Consider the following 16,978-nt stretch of genomic DNA (forward strand, 5'->3'; position numbering starts at 1 on the left):
ATGTGCAACTAGGTTGTTCTAGTGTGAAACCCCTATCCCAAAAGAGTTATGCACCCTATAACCTTTCCTAACAATAAACTACTCTATGAAAGTAAGGGCACAAAGGTTGCAAGTAAAAAATGCGGAAGCTTAAAGAGCGGGATAGGAGATAGCAAACTCTTGACGCGGGTATTTATCCCGTGGTTCGGTTAGCCACAAAGGCACACCTACATCCACGTTGTTGTAGCACTCACTAAGAGTATTGCTACTCGGCCACCAAGTCTCTTCCGTGAAGACAATCACGGTCACCTTGGCCCCGGGTTCCACTAAGGAGCTTCTCCACAAAGGATGGGGGTCTCCACGTCCCCCGCACAAAGATGTCGTCGCCGCTCCACACCAAGTCGGAGGGTCGATGACGTTGCCGGCGCACCAAGCTCTTGTTTTGGTTCACTAGAGAACCACAGCACAAAGGCTCAAGGCCTTGCAATCTCACTCACTAAGAGCTAATCCTTTACACAACACTCTCAAAGTGTGCTAAGGGCTAAGGATATGATCTTGATGTTTTTGTATGGCTTGGAGATGTTCTTGGGTGTGTGTGGGATGTCCAGCAACTCCAGCAATCTTCAAATGGCCGGGGTGAGGCGTATATATATAGGCCACCAAGTCTTGTAGCCGTTGTTCCAATGGTCAGCTGAAAATCTGCGTATCACCGGAAGAACCGATGCCTCTGGCTGAGGTAGCGTCGGTTCTTCCAGTCACTCATAACCCGAAGTAGCCGTTGTACTCTTGACAGCTGACGCAGTGATCACCGGTTGAACCGATGCTTTGTACCGATGCATCACCGGTTCATCCGGTGCTTAAGAATCTTCTCCTTGGCGCTGACGTCATTGCACCGACGGAATACTCCGATGCACCGTCGGTTGAACCGGTGCTGAAGAATCTTCTCCTGGGCTCTTGATATCGTCTCTGGAACATAGGACGCCCAATGCACCGATGCCCCTTTTTGACCCGTCGGTTCAACCGGTGCCTATAGGCTGACTTGGCTTCGATTCCCTTCTGCACCAGAATTCCATAGCGTCGGTTCTTTCGAGTACCATCGGATGCACCGATGCCCTTGGCGTCGGTTCTTCCGGTGCTACTGACCAGCGGAACCCCCGTAGGGGCGGCCCTTCAGGCCTTGCTACGCCTATCTTTTCTTTCTCTTTGTCATCACTTGAACCTAAATGCCTGAGAATGGTCATCTTAACAATCATATTAGTCCAAGTGTTGTGTTGTCATTCGATCACCAAAATCACTCGAAATGGCATAAATGGTGCCATGTTCCTTACACTAGGATTCACGAGCTCCTTCGAAACGAAGTTTTTGCGTTCTTGAGAAAACCCCATTCTTGCTCGGGAATTCCTCGATTCCTCTCAAATCATGGAGTAATTCGTCGATTCCTTTCGTGGACATGTTCACAAAGTCTTTGTGATCATGCCTACAAAATTTGAGCCCCTCTAGACTTGATTTGATCCTCCAATCATCGAGTTTTCCAAAGGACGCGGGATGGAAAAACGTTTCTGGACTCGAACAGAATTCTCCCTATCAACGGATGAACCGACGTGTTTAAACATATACTCATCGGATCAACTGGAAAGTAGGTGTTTCGACTGTTAGGGTTTTTGACGAATTGAACCGATGCTTCTCTGTTGCGCCGCTACAACAACGTCGGATCATCCGGTGTATTTGTTTTTGTGACAGCATCTCTGGGTGTTGAACCGTTGCACCGACGAGTTCATTTTGTCCCTCATCGGTTTAACCGGTGAGTGGTTCTGTGTTTTGTCCTATTCTGGGCATCGGTTTAACCGACGAGGTGCTCCCTGTGCACGTCGGTTTAATCGGTATTCACTACGGTGTTTTGCTGCCTCTCTGGACAACTGCACCGGCGTTAATTGTTGATTTTGTCGGTTTAACCGGTGCACTGTTTTATCGTGCTGCATGCTCTGTATCATCGGTTAAACCGGCGTACTTAAGTCTTTGTACGTCGGATCAACCGGTGATATATATCGTGCTGAATCTTGTGCTGTTCTTCGCGTTTGCTTCCGCGTTTATTCTCGTTTGTTCCTAGGGTTGTTTTGTGTTGGTGTAGCTCCTCTATAGCTATTCCACACTTCACCTAGGAATCCTGGGTTGGGTGCGCACTTGGGATCATAGGCCGAACTTCTGCTTGCGAGAATTTTTAATCGGCTCTCATTCACCCCCTCTGGTCGCCTTTTCGGTCCCTCACGCTACCAATGCGACTAAAACAGAATAACCAACGTAATGAACAACAATAGCCACATGTCCTTTGTTCCACCATAAAGAAGAAGGGAAAGAAGAATGTTTTACTCTAACACAACTTTTGTATTGTTCCCATACAAATGGATATTTTTTCAGTCACTGAACAAACTTGTACGACCGATGCATGATTTACATCATGTAAAAACTTCACAACGAAGAAAAAAACTCTCAGCTAGGGGAATTTACCATGACTGGCATCACTACTCAAAAGATAACCACAAGCTAAAAACCCCAGCTTGTAGGGAAACTAGCACCACCGGAATGTCTGAAGTGGAATCGAACAGAGCCCGTCCGCGCAGCATGGATTGCAACAACCACTGCTGCGACTACAACAAACACAATCACAAATAAGATGAACAGGATATAAGGCATCTTGCTCCACTGCCCCATTATCCCAAGCGCAAACGGGTAGATCAGCCGCAGGATCCACGCGTTGAACACCAGTCCGAGGGACGCGTCCGCCATCTGCAGGAGTGACCATCCCCCAACAATCGCCTTGCCAATTGCCGCCCCAATCGCGCCAACATTCACGATAATGACCACTATTGTGGGGATCAGCAGCGCCGCCCATTGCACTATATACATCTCGGCATACTTCTCGTTCACGGTGCTTGTAGCCTGCTTCGCAGTCAGCTTGAATGAGACACCCTTCCCACGAAGGACTAGCTTCAACACTATGTGCAGCGTTGCTAATGGATACACAGCTGTTGCCCCAATGATATAAAACTGCTCATTGCGGATCCAATCCAGCAAAGTGAGGCCTGCCCACTTGATTTCGACCATACCAATCAGTTCTGTCATCGCAATCACAATGACAAGGTACAGAACATATGTGGGGAATGGCTTCTGTATGTAGAACTCGCCACAGAAGATCCAAATGACTGGGAAGAGAAGATAGAAAACAAGGAAGACTGATGAGATTGGGTAGGCTGTCATGTTGGTGTAGGCAATTCGTTGCATGAAGTTGAGTCGACGACCAGCAAGGACTAAGGAGTGGGCAGTGCGAGAAGAACATTTCAAGGGAACCGCCTGACCACCGCAGAATCTGGTAAAGGCGCTCAGTGAGGTTGATTGGTGCAGTGCCACGGAAAGCATCTGGTTCTATACGATGCAGTCGGAAGCCGGTCGCCACATCCTCCGTAGCAATGTTGTACACCCAGCCTACTTCTTTGCCAAACTCAGTATCATTCTCTTATGCACACTTCATGACATTATTGAGCTCTTCTTTGATTGATTCCTCATCTGCTGGTGGTGATGTCATGGACCATTCTTGGTTTGCAGCTGATGGTATGGAGTTGATGAAGGACATTGAGTTGCCAAACTTGTTGGAGTTGTCCATTATCTTGAAGTCATCACATCTCCAACGAGGTGGGTCAATACCATAGACAACAATTCGTTGGAACATGCAACCAGTGCCAACATAGGAAGGTCCCTGGATGCCATTTAGACCAAGTAAGGTGGCATCGAAGAAGACGCGGTTGTGATTGCAATACCTGTCTGTTGGGTCTGTTAGATATCTAGGCAATTTTCGGTATATTTTAATTCCAAATATTAATATCAATTTCATGATATAGATGAGTGATAATGTGTGTACAAGATATGTGTATGTGTTCATGTTATTCTCACTAATAAGCACGAACAAAGAATTAAACCAGAGTAGGTTTAGTAAGTACCCCAAGGCGGGACCAGTGCCGGAGGCACCAGTTGCGCCGTTACCAGCTGGAATAGACATGCTATTCGACTGGTCTTGCTCGAAGTAGCCGAACTATGTCGATGCAGGAAGATGTTCGCAGTGCAGTCCCACGAACGGTTACGCCGGGAAGTAGACGAAGGAGTCGTTCAGGGAGCGAGCAGTCGCGTCAAGACGCTCCCCAAAAACCTAATTGCCCGCGTCCCGTGCAGGACCTTCCGCGAGCAGAGGTTCCGGAGGCCCTGCTCTCGCTAGACCTGTGCGCGCAGTGCTAGCGGTGGGGAAGGCAGAAAGCAGCTGAGGGAGAAGGGAGAGGTCTCCTGAAGAGGAGTACCTGGATGAGTGCTTGAGGCAGAAAGCAGCTGAGGGAGAAGGGAGAGGTCTCCTGAAGAGGAGTACCTGGATGAGTGCTTGAGATGAGTGAGGATGAGAGGAGAGGGTGCTGGTTTATATAGGCACGATATGCCTCAGGTTCAACGAACCTGGACATCATGAATGGCTTTGATGAGCGGCAGTTAATGTGCCTCAGGTTCAACGAACCTGGACGTCGTAAAGAGCCTTCAATGTCCGGTCATTAGTGACGACATTAACCCTCTGTTTTAATACTCTTTACTGCAAAACATCCTTCTCATCTCAGCACATCACGTCGCACCGCACCGCACCGCACCGCACCGGCACCTGCACGTCACGTCCGGCCGCGCACGCGCATGCGCACGCGCACCGCACCGCCCGTCCGGCCGCACCGAGCCGCGCCGCGCCTCGCCTCGTCTCGGCCTCGGCCACGGCCACGGCTCGGCGAGGCGAGCGAGCGCGCGCGCGTGTGGTTCACCGTCCTCCTCTTACCGGCTTCACAAGTGGTGTACACGAAGTCCACCTTTTAAGTCGGTTGAGATCCTCCTCAATTCCCGGTACGGAATTAAGCATTGATTCCCTAGCATTAATAGTGGGCTTTAAATTCTTTTAATGCTTTAGAAGTAATGGGCCAAGCCCTTTACTCCAACAATCCCCACCAAGAAATTCAAGCCACACTAGAAATACCCTCATTCCCTCATTGATATACCAGTATTCGACAGAGACTGTTAAGTTGAACTTCCATCTAGGACAAAGGCTACACTTATTCACAACTGTGCAATGGACTATGCCTTGAATTGCCAGTTTTGTGCAAACAAGTTTGACCAGAGCCCTACACTAGTACTAGGCTGCAAAAGCATCCCCGCGGTTTGGAGCTTATAAGTCATACTCCAGACCCTTCATGAGTTTCTAGAGAATACCCAATTCTCATAGACCATGACCAGTGGTCAAACTCATATAGGTGTGTTCCTTTCAGATGTTCTGTAGGACAACATCTTTGTTTCAAGAAAACAACTCATTTGTTTAAAAGAAACCACCTGGCACACATTAAGGTATAGACCAACCTGCCATACAGATTAGAAGAGAAATGCACCTTATACACGGAATGAGCCCTTTTCACAAAGGTTCTATTCTCACAGTCAGACTTTAGTTTGTTTCACCATCCTAATTCACGGGATCTCCGATCACATAGGACATGTTTCCACTATAGAATGACTCACGTGGGTCTCAAGCCCAATTCTATAGATGCATTGTATATCACATTTCGTGAAAGACCCTTTGTAAACTGATCTGCCAGATTTTTAGCCGTCTGAACATAGTCCAGGGCTATAACTCCGGAGTTTCTCAATTTTCTGACAGATTTCAACCGCCTTTTCACATGTCTAGATGACTTCATGTTATCCTTTGAACTATTCACCTTGACAATTACCGTTTGATTGTCACAGTTCATTAGGATTGCCGGTAACGGTTTTTCAACTATCGGCAAGTCCATAAGGAGCTCACGAAGCCACTCAGCCTCAACAGTGGCGGTATCTAATGCTGTGAGTTATGCTTCCATAGTTGACCTCGTTAAGATGGTCTGCTTGCAAGACTTCCAGGAAACAGCTCCACCACCAAGTGTAAACACATATCCACTTGTGGCCTTTATCTCATCAGCATCAGAAATCCAATTTGAATCACTATACCCTTCTAGTACCCTTAGGTACCCGGTGTAGTGAATTCCATAGTTCATTGTTCCCTTCAGATAGCGCATTACTCTTTCAAGAGCCTTCCAATGATCATCTCCCGGGTTTGAAACAAACCGGCTCAGTTTGCTTACAGCAAACGAGATGTCAGGTCTTGTAGCGCTCGCTAAATACATTAATGAACCAATGATCTGAGAATATCTCAGCTGATCTCGCATTATCCTTTTGTTCTTTCTAAGAATTAAACTGGCACCATATGGTGTTGAGACAGGTTTATAGTCGCTATAACCAAAGCGACTTAACACCTTCTCCACATAGTGAGACTGTGTAAGAATCACCCCACCATTGATCTCTTTTACCAGTTTTATATTAAGGATAACATCAGCTTCTCCCAGATCCTTCATCTCAAAATTTTGAGATAAAAACTCTTTGACTTCCTTAATCACATTAAGGCTAGTGCCAAAGATCAGTATGTCATCCACATACAAGCACAAAATCACTCCTTCAGCCCCACCATAGCGATAGTACACACATCTGTCAGCTTCGTTCACAACAAAGCCGGCAGAGGTCAAAGTTCTATCAAACTTTTCATGCCACTGCTTAGGCGCTTGCTTGAGACCATATAAAGATTTTAACAACTTACAAACCATTCCTTCTTGACCCTTTGATACAAACCCATCCGGCTGATCCATATAGATCTCCTCTTCTAACTCTCCATTGAGGAAAGCCGTCTTAACGTCCATCTGATGAACGAGAAGACCATAAGAGGCTGCCAGGGAAAGTAACACTCGAATTGTGGTCAATCGGGCAACTGGTGAATAAGTGTCAAAGAAATCTTCTCCTTCTTTTTGGGTATAACCCTTGGCCACAAGCCTAGCCTTGTACTTTTCAATAGTATCATCTGGCCTAAACTTTTTCTTGAACACCTACTTGCATCCAACCGGTTTACATCCATAAGGACGTTCAACGACCTCCCAGGTTCCATTAGACATAATAGAATCCATCTCACTCCTTACTGCTTCCTTCCAATAGTCAGCATCAGGAGATGAATATGCCTCTTCAATGGTTCTGGGTGTATCATCTATGAGGTATATAATGAAATCATCACCAAAAGACGTGACGTGCATGATATAGACGTGCAGGTGCCGGTGCGGTGCGGTGTGGTGCGACGTGATGCACATTGCAGCACGGAAGGCCAGTGAGTTGTTGACATAGTGGTCGCCATCAAAGTTGATGATGAAGGGTGCATTAGTCAGAAGGGCAGAGACCCGCAACTGCACATTCATGGCACCTGCTTTCTTTTGATGGTCATAGGATGGGCTCTTCTCACGGGAGATGTAGATGAGCATTGGGAGCCGTACGTCAACAGCACTGAAGTCTAGAGGGTTTGCAGAGCTTGCTGGAGCACCAAATTGAGGTTCATCTCCTGGGTGATTCAGCATAACCTGTTGAGACAGTCATGTTAGGGGTAAATGTAAATAGATGAATATTTACTTTCTTAGGTTACTCATGTATGACTATGCCAAGTACAAGATGCCGGTATTAGAAACTAAGCTTTTTCCACAAATAAAAGTGAGTAACATTATATACCTTAACAATTCCAGCATGTTGTCCTTTCTTGTGGTTCTCAGCAGGGTCAAACCATGTCCCTGGCCACTGTGTTCCATCTGCCATCCAGGTTGCTTTTGCACCTTCTTTGACCTCTGCATTGTATGCATCTGAGCGTTCGGGGATTTTAGTAAACAGTGCATCTAGACGCACCTTGAACTCATGCCTGTGATCATTAACAAACTCATCTGGTGCATTTCCAGTGTATGGGCGCGACTTTACGGCAAAATAGTGTTAGGTTGATCTCCTTCCTAATAGACACAACGGTCTATTAGGGTCTTAATTCGCGCTCTGATCGGGGGCGCCCAACCCTTGATGGTTGGTGGGCCCCCGCTGCACAGCGCCAGAATAAAAAGGGGGTGAGGGGCCGGGGCACACGACACGAGGTTTGCCGCGCCGCCAGCACCCTCACCCACGTTCCCTAACCCTAGCCGATCTAGAGAGAGGCGCTGGAGCAGTGGGAAGTCTCACCGCCGCCACCATCAACCCTGGTTCGTCGTCGTTGGCGCCGTCGTCCACGACAACGCCGCCACGACCGTGAAGCTGCTGCATCGCTAGTCGCTGCCCTAGAGCAGATCTTCATCAGCGAACCTGTGATGGCCGCCTCAAGCTCCTTCGGTGGTGATGGTCTCTCTCTTCCTCTCTCTATACTCTAATGTACTCTATGTTCTAGATCTAGGAACCCTTTTGCACTCGTGAAAAGAAAAGATGGAAGATACCCCTCTTGATCCGTGTCTAGTCGATCCTAGAACCCTCACTGATTCTAACAAATAGCTCTCAGGAGCTCTTGGCTCAATGGCTGTGTTCACTTCCCTCCAATTTCTCCAATTTCTCCAAACTTTCCATCACATCAAAACATTAAATATAGCAAATGACTCATGCATGGAGTACTAAATGTAGGTAAATAAAAAAACTGATTGCATAGTTTTGATGTACGTTGCGAGACGAATCTTTTGAGCCTAATTAGCCTATAACAGGACAATATTTACCACAAATAAACAAAAGTGCTACAGTATGCTACAGTGTCCGATGTGCCCATTTTTACCCGCTTTTCGCGGATCTAAACACAGCCAATGCAATGCTTTCTGCAAAAAGGAACCCACAATGCAGCAAAATTTGCAGTCTCAAGCAAGCCTTCATAATGGATTATTGACCCGCCATCATCAGAGAGGTAGGTAGCAGTCCTATCAACTGGGTAGTCTACAGAAAGAATGGATAGGATAGAGTTCATAGTGTATATCATAGGCTCATTTATTGGATCGACAGTATTGATAAAAACATCAAGTCTAGGTAGATTGGAGTTGCCATCAGGGAGATCATCAAACTGTTGTTTCAAGAGGGCAAGGTCCGGGACACGCTTGATAGGGTTGAGCTTTGCAACTCGATTTAGCAGCCAAGTGACACCAAACCAGAAATCCCCAACAATCGATATCCACCAAAGCCACATGCCATCGGCGTGTGGGTGCCTAATACGCCATATGAAAAATAGGATGATAGCAATCAACCTGAGAAAGGTCAGCAACCTGTTGCACAAAAACAAGAAACAAAATTAGAACATCTAGACAGGGAAAATTGCTAGAAATAATTGAAATTAGAATGGCTGGAATGTTACAGTATGAATGACTAGTGTCACCGCACCTAAATATTGTAATATATCACCAATAAATTGTGCTATCCCGTCCAAGATAACAATTATGTAAATTCATTTCATAGTCACTCGCATTCATCCATACTCCTGTGGTGATGGATGGAAATATTCAGTTAGTCACTCGCATTCGCATACTTGTATTGCAAAATGCGCATGGGACATCTCAACTCTCAGCCACAATTATTGCATAGGAGATGCAGAAATTACAAAATCCAAAGCCAAGGACCTGGAGGAACGCGCCATGGAGGAAGCACATCGGCCGAGCACTCCCCAACGACCTGTAAGAGGCGGTGCTGAGAGCAGTGGAGGCAGATTGCCCTGGAGAGCCCTCGGACTAGACGGCGGAAGCTGGGATATGGGACCGTGGGCCGAGGGGCGGAGCGCAACATCGCCGCCCCGCTGCTATCGCCATTGCTTGCTCGTCGCCCGCCATCGGTCATCGCCAAGTTGGCACTTGGCCGTGTGTTTGGGTTGGGGCCGAGGAGAGTGTGTGTAGGGGGGAGTCCCTATGCGGCTTCCGGAAGTTAGATAAGGCAGACATCGCACGGCCCATCATAGCCATTTATCCCGTACAATAAAACTCAAATCACATATTGCTAACGCACCAGCAGAGCACAGGCAGTACGTAGTACAGCAAAAGCAACGATGCTGCATCGCTAATCCTTATCATCAGCAAAGGGAGAATCGACATGTGATAATCCTTTGTTTTTTGTTTCTTATGTTTTTGTTTTGTTTTTCTATTCTAACTCTTGTACTACCAGATTCAACATCTGTGTCAAATCAATTCAACATTTGTGAAAACTACTTCGATACTTTGGAACAATTAATTCAATATTTACTCAAAAAATGTTGGAATAGAATATTACAAATGTTGGAACGACATGTTGAAAATGTTGAACTACTATATTGAAATGTCGAAAAGTAAAAAATAAAAATTTTAAATAACATATTGCATCTTATTTTATTCAATTAATTCCAATAGATACAGTGGTTTAAACGGATTTCAAATTGGATGTATGATTTAAGAGGAAAGATTATTTGAAGATTGACGTCCGTTTACTATCCCATCTCTCTCCCTCCTATAGTATTGTGACAACTGTCCCTTCTACGTTCGTGCCCATATGCTTTGCTGTGATGTGCAGTCTGCCTACTCATATACAATCTCACGCGTCCGATTTATGTTGCACGAATCTCAAACAGTGGAAGATATATAAATTTAAATCTTCTGTAAGATGGATATGATTTCCGGGGGGGCGCCAGTAAGCAGGCTGCTTAAAAAGGCCCTGTGACGAGAACCAGCAGGCGGGCTTTGCATCTAGTCGGCCCAGTTTCTATTGTGTCGAATAGAAAAATACAAATCCGGTATTGTTTACTACACAAATAAATCAGCCTACCACCCCTCAAGAAAAAAAACTAAATCAGCCTACCATTAATTAATTAGTCCACTACTAAAGAACTCTCCTAGAGCTCCTTTGCCCAGGCTAAAAAATAGGCTCCAAAGCCGGCTCGGGCATGGTCGCACGGAGTCGTGCCAAAAGATTATTTTGGAGCAGATCTAGGCAAGAAGTTGTCGGTGTAGCTCAAAACAAGTTATACTGTGGTGGTGAGCCACTAAGGCCCCGTTTGGGAGGGCTTCACCGGCGGCTTCACGAGCGGCTTCAGGTGAAGCCCTCCCAAACGTTTGTTTCAGGACTGGCTTCACGTGTAAAGCCAGTTCTGAAGCTGTCGGCGGCTTACACAGGCAAGGTGAAGCCATGAAATCGTGGCTTCACGCGGCTTACACATCAATCTAACAAGTGAAGCTGTTTTGCCAAATATTTTCTAAAACGGCTCCAACTTCACCAGAAAAGCCGCTCCATCTGAGGAGCCAGAGCCGGAGCTGTTTTTGGAAGAGCCGGAGCTGTTTTTGGAAGAGCCGAAGCCCTACCAAACGGGGCCTAAATGTGGCTCCAACCGGCTCCTCCTTTTCAATCCATTTATGAAAGGCAATGTAAAGCTATTTTGCTAAATATTTTCTAAAATGGCTTCAACTATACTAAAGAAGCCGCTCTAACAGAAAAGCTGGAACAGACTTATTTTCAAAGAGTCTTAAAAAGAAGCTTTGTATGTTCCTTCCCTCTAGAGTGTAGGGAAACCTCTATCAATTAATAACTTCCTTACTGGTAGCCAGCATGGAAGTGACGACTAAAGGCTTAATAGATGATTATTTTTATTTTTTTATTGGTAACTTCTAACTTAGTACTAGTAGCCTTTTAAAAATGGTGCAATCTAGTATCCTACTTTTACTTTCGTAGTAGAACTTTACTAGCCCTTTAAAGAGGGTACAATTCTACTGGTACTACTACTGGCCGTAGACAAGACGGTCGGTCCATCCTATTAGGTCAGCACGACTGCACGAGAAATGGGTGTGCGTAAGCGTAAGCGTAACTGATAATAGTTGACGCTCCCAAAAATGGTAACCACGGGCTGGGACAGAAGTAGAAATACAGAGGACAGAGGTGGGAGCGTAACTGAAGCGTGGGCGCAGTGATCAAGTTGGACGGCGGATACGATGGTAGTACACACACCTGTAGGGGTGCAGGAGGATGCCCTTGACCCTGTACGTCCGGAACAGCAGCGGCCACCGGCCGTCCTCGCCGCCGTCCTCCACGGCCGCCGCCGCCTCCTTCTCGTCGATGGGCGTCCAGTACTTGTCCTTCGGATTGACCGCTGGCCGCCTCTTCCTCCTGCCGTGCCGCTTGCCGTTGCCGTTCGCCGCCACCGACGGCAGCGCCGTCGTCGTGCCGCGGGCAACACCGCCGTTATTCTCGCTGCTGCCCCCGTGATGGCCGGCACCGTCGTTCCCCGACGACGGCGCCGCACCGTCGGCAGAAACGCCACCATTCCCGGCACCGCCGTCGCCGCCGGCGCCCGAGGAGCCATGCCTCCTGCCTGCTAGCGACTGAATTAGCTGGGCTATGTTCCCCAAGCTAAATGATGAGGCACCTGCTGGGTGGCTAGTTCACTCGCTCGGTGCAGCACTAGGAAGAGGAGTGTGAAGAGATATATGCGTGCTCTGCTCACTTGCCTACCAAGGAGGGGTGGAGCAAAAAAAAAAAAAAAACGCGCGTGCTGATCTGAGCACTAATTCCATCGTCGGTCCCGCGCGCGGTCGAAGAAGAAGACCCCTCGCGCGGGCTGTCGGCCGGCCTCGTCGACGGCCAATCGGCGTGCATCACGGGGGCGCACGAAGCTACAGTGCTCTACAGGGTGGACCAGCTTACAATATCATTTAAGTTGCAGCGACAATGGCAGCATCCACAGGACCAGTAGATTATTGCCATGCGTTCCGTTCTGTTCAGCAACAAGAGTTGAATACATTACGGCTGAATGACAAATCAAATAAAAAAAATCTCTTTTATATTTTCCCTTTAAGAAACCTAATAATTCGTAGCACAATGTATTTTGATTTGTACTAAATAAAACAGGATGCATGCCAGGCAGATAATATATCCTGATCGATCGACCAATCAATGGATCAATCATGGATCTATTTCAAGCAATTACACAGCCAAGATCGCATCACCCAAACAGCACGCCTGTTACAATTTTGCTTTTTCATTAACAAAGAAATTTGTGAACCAGTACGCCCCTGGTCCTGATGCCGTTTGAGTTCCATCGGAGCGCAGGATCACGTGTGGGAGCCGGATGTTGAAGCCGAGCGGAGCTGAGAGGTGGAGCCGAGCTGGCCGTGTATCCATTCGGGGTGTCAGATGCGGTTGCAGGGACATGTGGCAACGATCATTAGGGGGCGCACCTCATTTTTTCCGCCCTGCTTACAGTGTGTGACTATGTGACGATGGAGATTTGCAATTTTGCATGGAGGCCGATTGATGCCGCCTAACGGATCGACGCTAGGAAACAAAAACCCTCGCATGCAGAACTGCAGATGGTGGCTCGGAACGGCAATCGTCCATGTCATTGCAGAGCGCAGACGACTGCATCTCTGCATACTACTCCAGCCAGCAGTCCAGCTCTTGCACACTGACGTAGTGACTGAATCTGAAGAATATTGAATTGCTTCTTCGGCAGAGTTGCTGTAGAGCTAGCGTACAACACATGCTGCATGTAGCTTGTACCATCATGCATGCTACTAGTAGTACGTCACACATGGATGCACAGCAAGCAGCTGCACTGCATGTTGTTCTGTTCTGCGATCCGGTCGCCAACAGACTTGGGCAGCAAACATCAGACGCGATTGGAATAAATTCCGTGATTGGAGAGGTCGAATTTTCCCTGTTCTCCTCTCCTCGTCCTTGGCATGCATGTGATGCTTCCATTCAAGACACGGCAGATCTGATCGAAATCCAATCCACGGTTTTAGAAGTAAATCCGATAGCATTTGGATCCACTGATCCACAGGCAGTCCGCCTGTAGTGTGGGCGGGGGCGCACTGATGCAGCCCAAATGCGCCTTTGGCGGCATATATAGTATAGAACTGCACTCCAGCACCTTTAATTTACAATCCACCATGCAGAGCCCATGGTATTCCTCAGGCAAGCCACGGCTTTGCTACCTTCGGATCGGCTTGACTCGGACAAGATAAGAAAGTGCAGTGAAGAATCAAATACTAATTCCGCTTTAGTCCCTTAATTGACGCAGCATGTGAGTACTTGACGGGGCATCAGCGCTGGTTAACTAATACGGAGTACTAGCACGCGACGGACCACCGATCGGATTGCGCATCCGCATCACGCCGGTGGCGCCTGCATGCGCCACCATTGATATATCAGGCCAAATTCAATTCCGGGGCAGACGGCCCATCACATCTGCTGACGACAGCAGCAATGCACCCGTCGTCAGGCCAGCTTTGCTCGCGTGCTCTCTCGCCGCCGATCGATCGTCGTGGCCCGATGAAGCTGCCCGCCACCGGCTCGGCCCCTCGGCCCCGGCGTGCCGCGTCATCATTGCGTCCACTGGCGGGGTTCCTTTTGTGCGCGAGCGGGACAAGCTGCGCGCTGGCTCTGGCACTACCGCCGCAAGTGGCTTAGGTCCTGTTTAGTTTCAAAAAAAAGTTTACATAATACCTATCATATCGAATCTTCGGACATATATATGAAACATTAAATGCAGTTGAAAAAATAACTAATTACACAGTATAACTGATTACCACGAAATATTTGTAAAATAACAACAAAATATGCTACAGTGTCAAAATCCAAACTTTTTCACCAACTAAACACACACTTAGCTTGTTGCGGGCGGAGAGTGTCGGTGAGGCGTCTGGGACGAAAGAAAAATTACCGGCCAAGAGCATCTTCGGTTATAGCCTCTACTTCTTCCTCCTACTTTTATGAAGAGGGGTTCCTTCTATTTTCTGGAGGACTTTTACCTTTAACCCCAGAACAGTTCCTATATTTTAGCCCCTACTCTCCTATGACAGGCGAGACTTTTTTTCTTCGCCAAGATGCCTGGAGGGGGAAGGGGAGACAGCAACGCTGGAGCCTATGCCGGCGCTGGAGCGTGACAGGAGGGGTGAGGTGGCACGGAGGTTGGACCCACGGGTTTAGGCCGTTCGGCTCGGGGGCGTGGGTGTGGGCGAGCGGCGTTGGATCTTGGCAACGGACCGACGCTGCGACGAGGCACCGTCCACAAACACGACGTCACGACGGCTGCTGTTCTAACCCCATTGGAGCAGCTCCTCGCCGCTGCCGCTAACCCCGGCGCCGCTCGGGGAGGCGAGGTCGGAGAAGTCGGAGTAGTGCTAGTGGTGGACGTGGTAATGCGCGGGGCTCCGAGTCGCGACGCGGCGAATCAAGAGCGCGGGCGCGAGGAAAGCGGAGAGCTTGCGGTAGCGCAGAGCTTGCAGTGGCGCAGAGAATCAGGGGCGGCAGCAGATCCCGGGCTTGGTAGAGGGCGGCAGTGCGGTGAATCGAGCTCGATGCAGATCCAAAAGGCGACCTCACGTCAGGAGGGAAGGGGGTTGTTGGTGTTACGTATCACCGGCTAGTAAATTTGTGTACGCGTCACTACTTCGGATGGTAATGCAAGGATTCGACACAAGGGTTTATACTGGTTCGGGCAGAATATCCCTATGTCAAGTTTGCAGTAGGGGTTACAAACGGGCGAGAGAGAAAACGGGCTCCCAAGTCTCTGGATGCGTGAAAATGTGTGTGTGTGTGTGTGAAGGTTCGGTCCCCGGTACCCCTCTCCCTTTATAGTCCTAGGGAAAGGGGGGGTCAGATACAAAATGGTGGAAAGGTAAAAAGGAGGAAGTCGTGGGGGTTGGACGTGACCCGACCCCTCCTTCCTCATCCGGCAATCAAGGTGGGGTCCACGGTCCTTGCTGACGATGATGACAGTCATCCTTCCCCATTTCACGCCCTGTAGCAGTCACGATGGACGGGAAATGCCCTGGCAGTGTAGGTGATGCCCCGTCGACAGTGCTGGTGTTAGTGGACACCCCGTCGATCACGTTGGTGTCAGCGGGGGATGACTGTCCAGTCCGCACGTCCGTCCGGACGGTCATCCCATCCTTGGAGCTGACTTCCAGGGGAGTGGTTGTGCACCGTCCAATCGGTGAGGTGTTGTCACATCCGGATCCCGTCGTTGCTGCCCCGGCTCGTGCTGAGGCATGAGCGATCAGTCACGTCGGCCCGCATGGGCCCTTTTTTTGACCAATGATGATCTCTGTACTACGGAGCTGGCAGGTCGCCACGTGGTGGTGTAATCCCCTCGTTCTATGAGGGTCGGGCGAGGCGGAGGCCTCCCCGCGGGGGTCGGCCCGAGGAAAACGCTCCCTCAAGGGTCGGACGAGGTAGAGGCCGCCGCTGATGGGCCATCTTGGCTTGTCTTGGGCCACACTAGATGGGCTGCGACTGACTCGGGTCAGCCCCTTGTTGGGCCACGCTACTCTAATCATTCTGGCGCTCCAGTGTTGATAGGCACTTAGGGGGGGGGTACTTGTTATTTTCACCCCCATCAGGGGTCCTGGAGATTGGGGCAGCGGCTGTGGAGCTCTTCGGGGTGGCAGCGGACCGGTTCACAGCGGCGGCGTGCAAGAGCAGGGGCGGCGCTGCCAGCCCAGTCCACGGTGGCGGCGCACAAGAGCTTAGGGCAATGGCAGCTCGACGGCGGGGTGCTCGAGCTTGAGCTCGAGCTCCATGAGGGAGGGAAAACAATAGGGACCGGGTTGGAGAATTTGGGTGCCTCCCTACCTAAGGGATTCAAGTTACCCCTACTTTGAAAGTAGTGATCCAAGTAGAGATCCTGCTGGAGTTGCTCTAATGAAACCGAGAGCTTTGAGGTGCACTCGGCCACTACAGATGATTAAGGTGACTAATTAACTGACCTGCACATGATGCGTGCATGATGTCTCATCCAACTCAAGATTATTCCTTACTAGCAGTTTACCATACGAGCATATAATATATCACTATCTCTATCATATATAATCATATTATACTTGGCCATACCGGCCACCCAGGCACAACATGACACTAGCCTGGCGAAGCCCGCACGCTGTGGCACGGCAGCCCGCGCATTGGCCCAGAGGCACGACAGCACGACAGGCCGGAGGGGCAGCGGCGGCCTGAGCGGGGGTGACGACGGTGGCTAGGGAGGCGGGGACGATCGGCGCAGGCGGCGGCCGGGGGCGACAACGGCGGCCGTGGAGGTGGGGACGACCGGCGCAAGCGACGACGGGGGAGCAACACTGCA

The 16,978-nt window shown here is 49.1% G+C and overlaps 1 pseudogene; it reads right to left on the reverse strand.

Annotated features, from left to right (window-relative positions):
• Window positions 1-2,311: 2,311 nt before the first annotated feature.
• Window positions 2,312-12,281, reverse strand: LOC120662863 (annotated as a pseudogene).
• Window positions 12,282-16,978: the final 4,697 nt, after the last annotated feature.

Source organism: Panicum virgatum, chromosome 2N, assembly GCF_016808335.1.
Source record: "Panicum virgatum strain AP13 chromosome 2N, P.virgatum_v5, whole genome shotgun sequence".
Lineage (NCBI taxonomy): Eukaryota > Viridiplantae > Streptophyta > Magnoliopsida > Poales > Poaceae > Panicum > Panicum virgatum.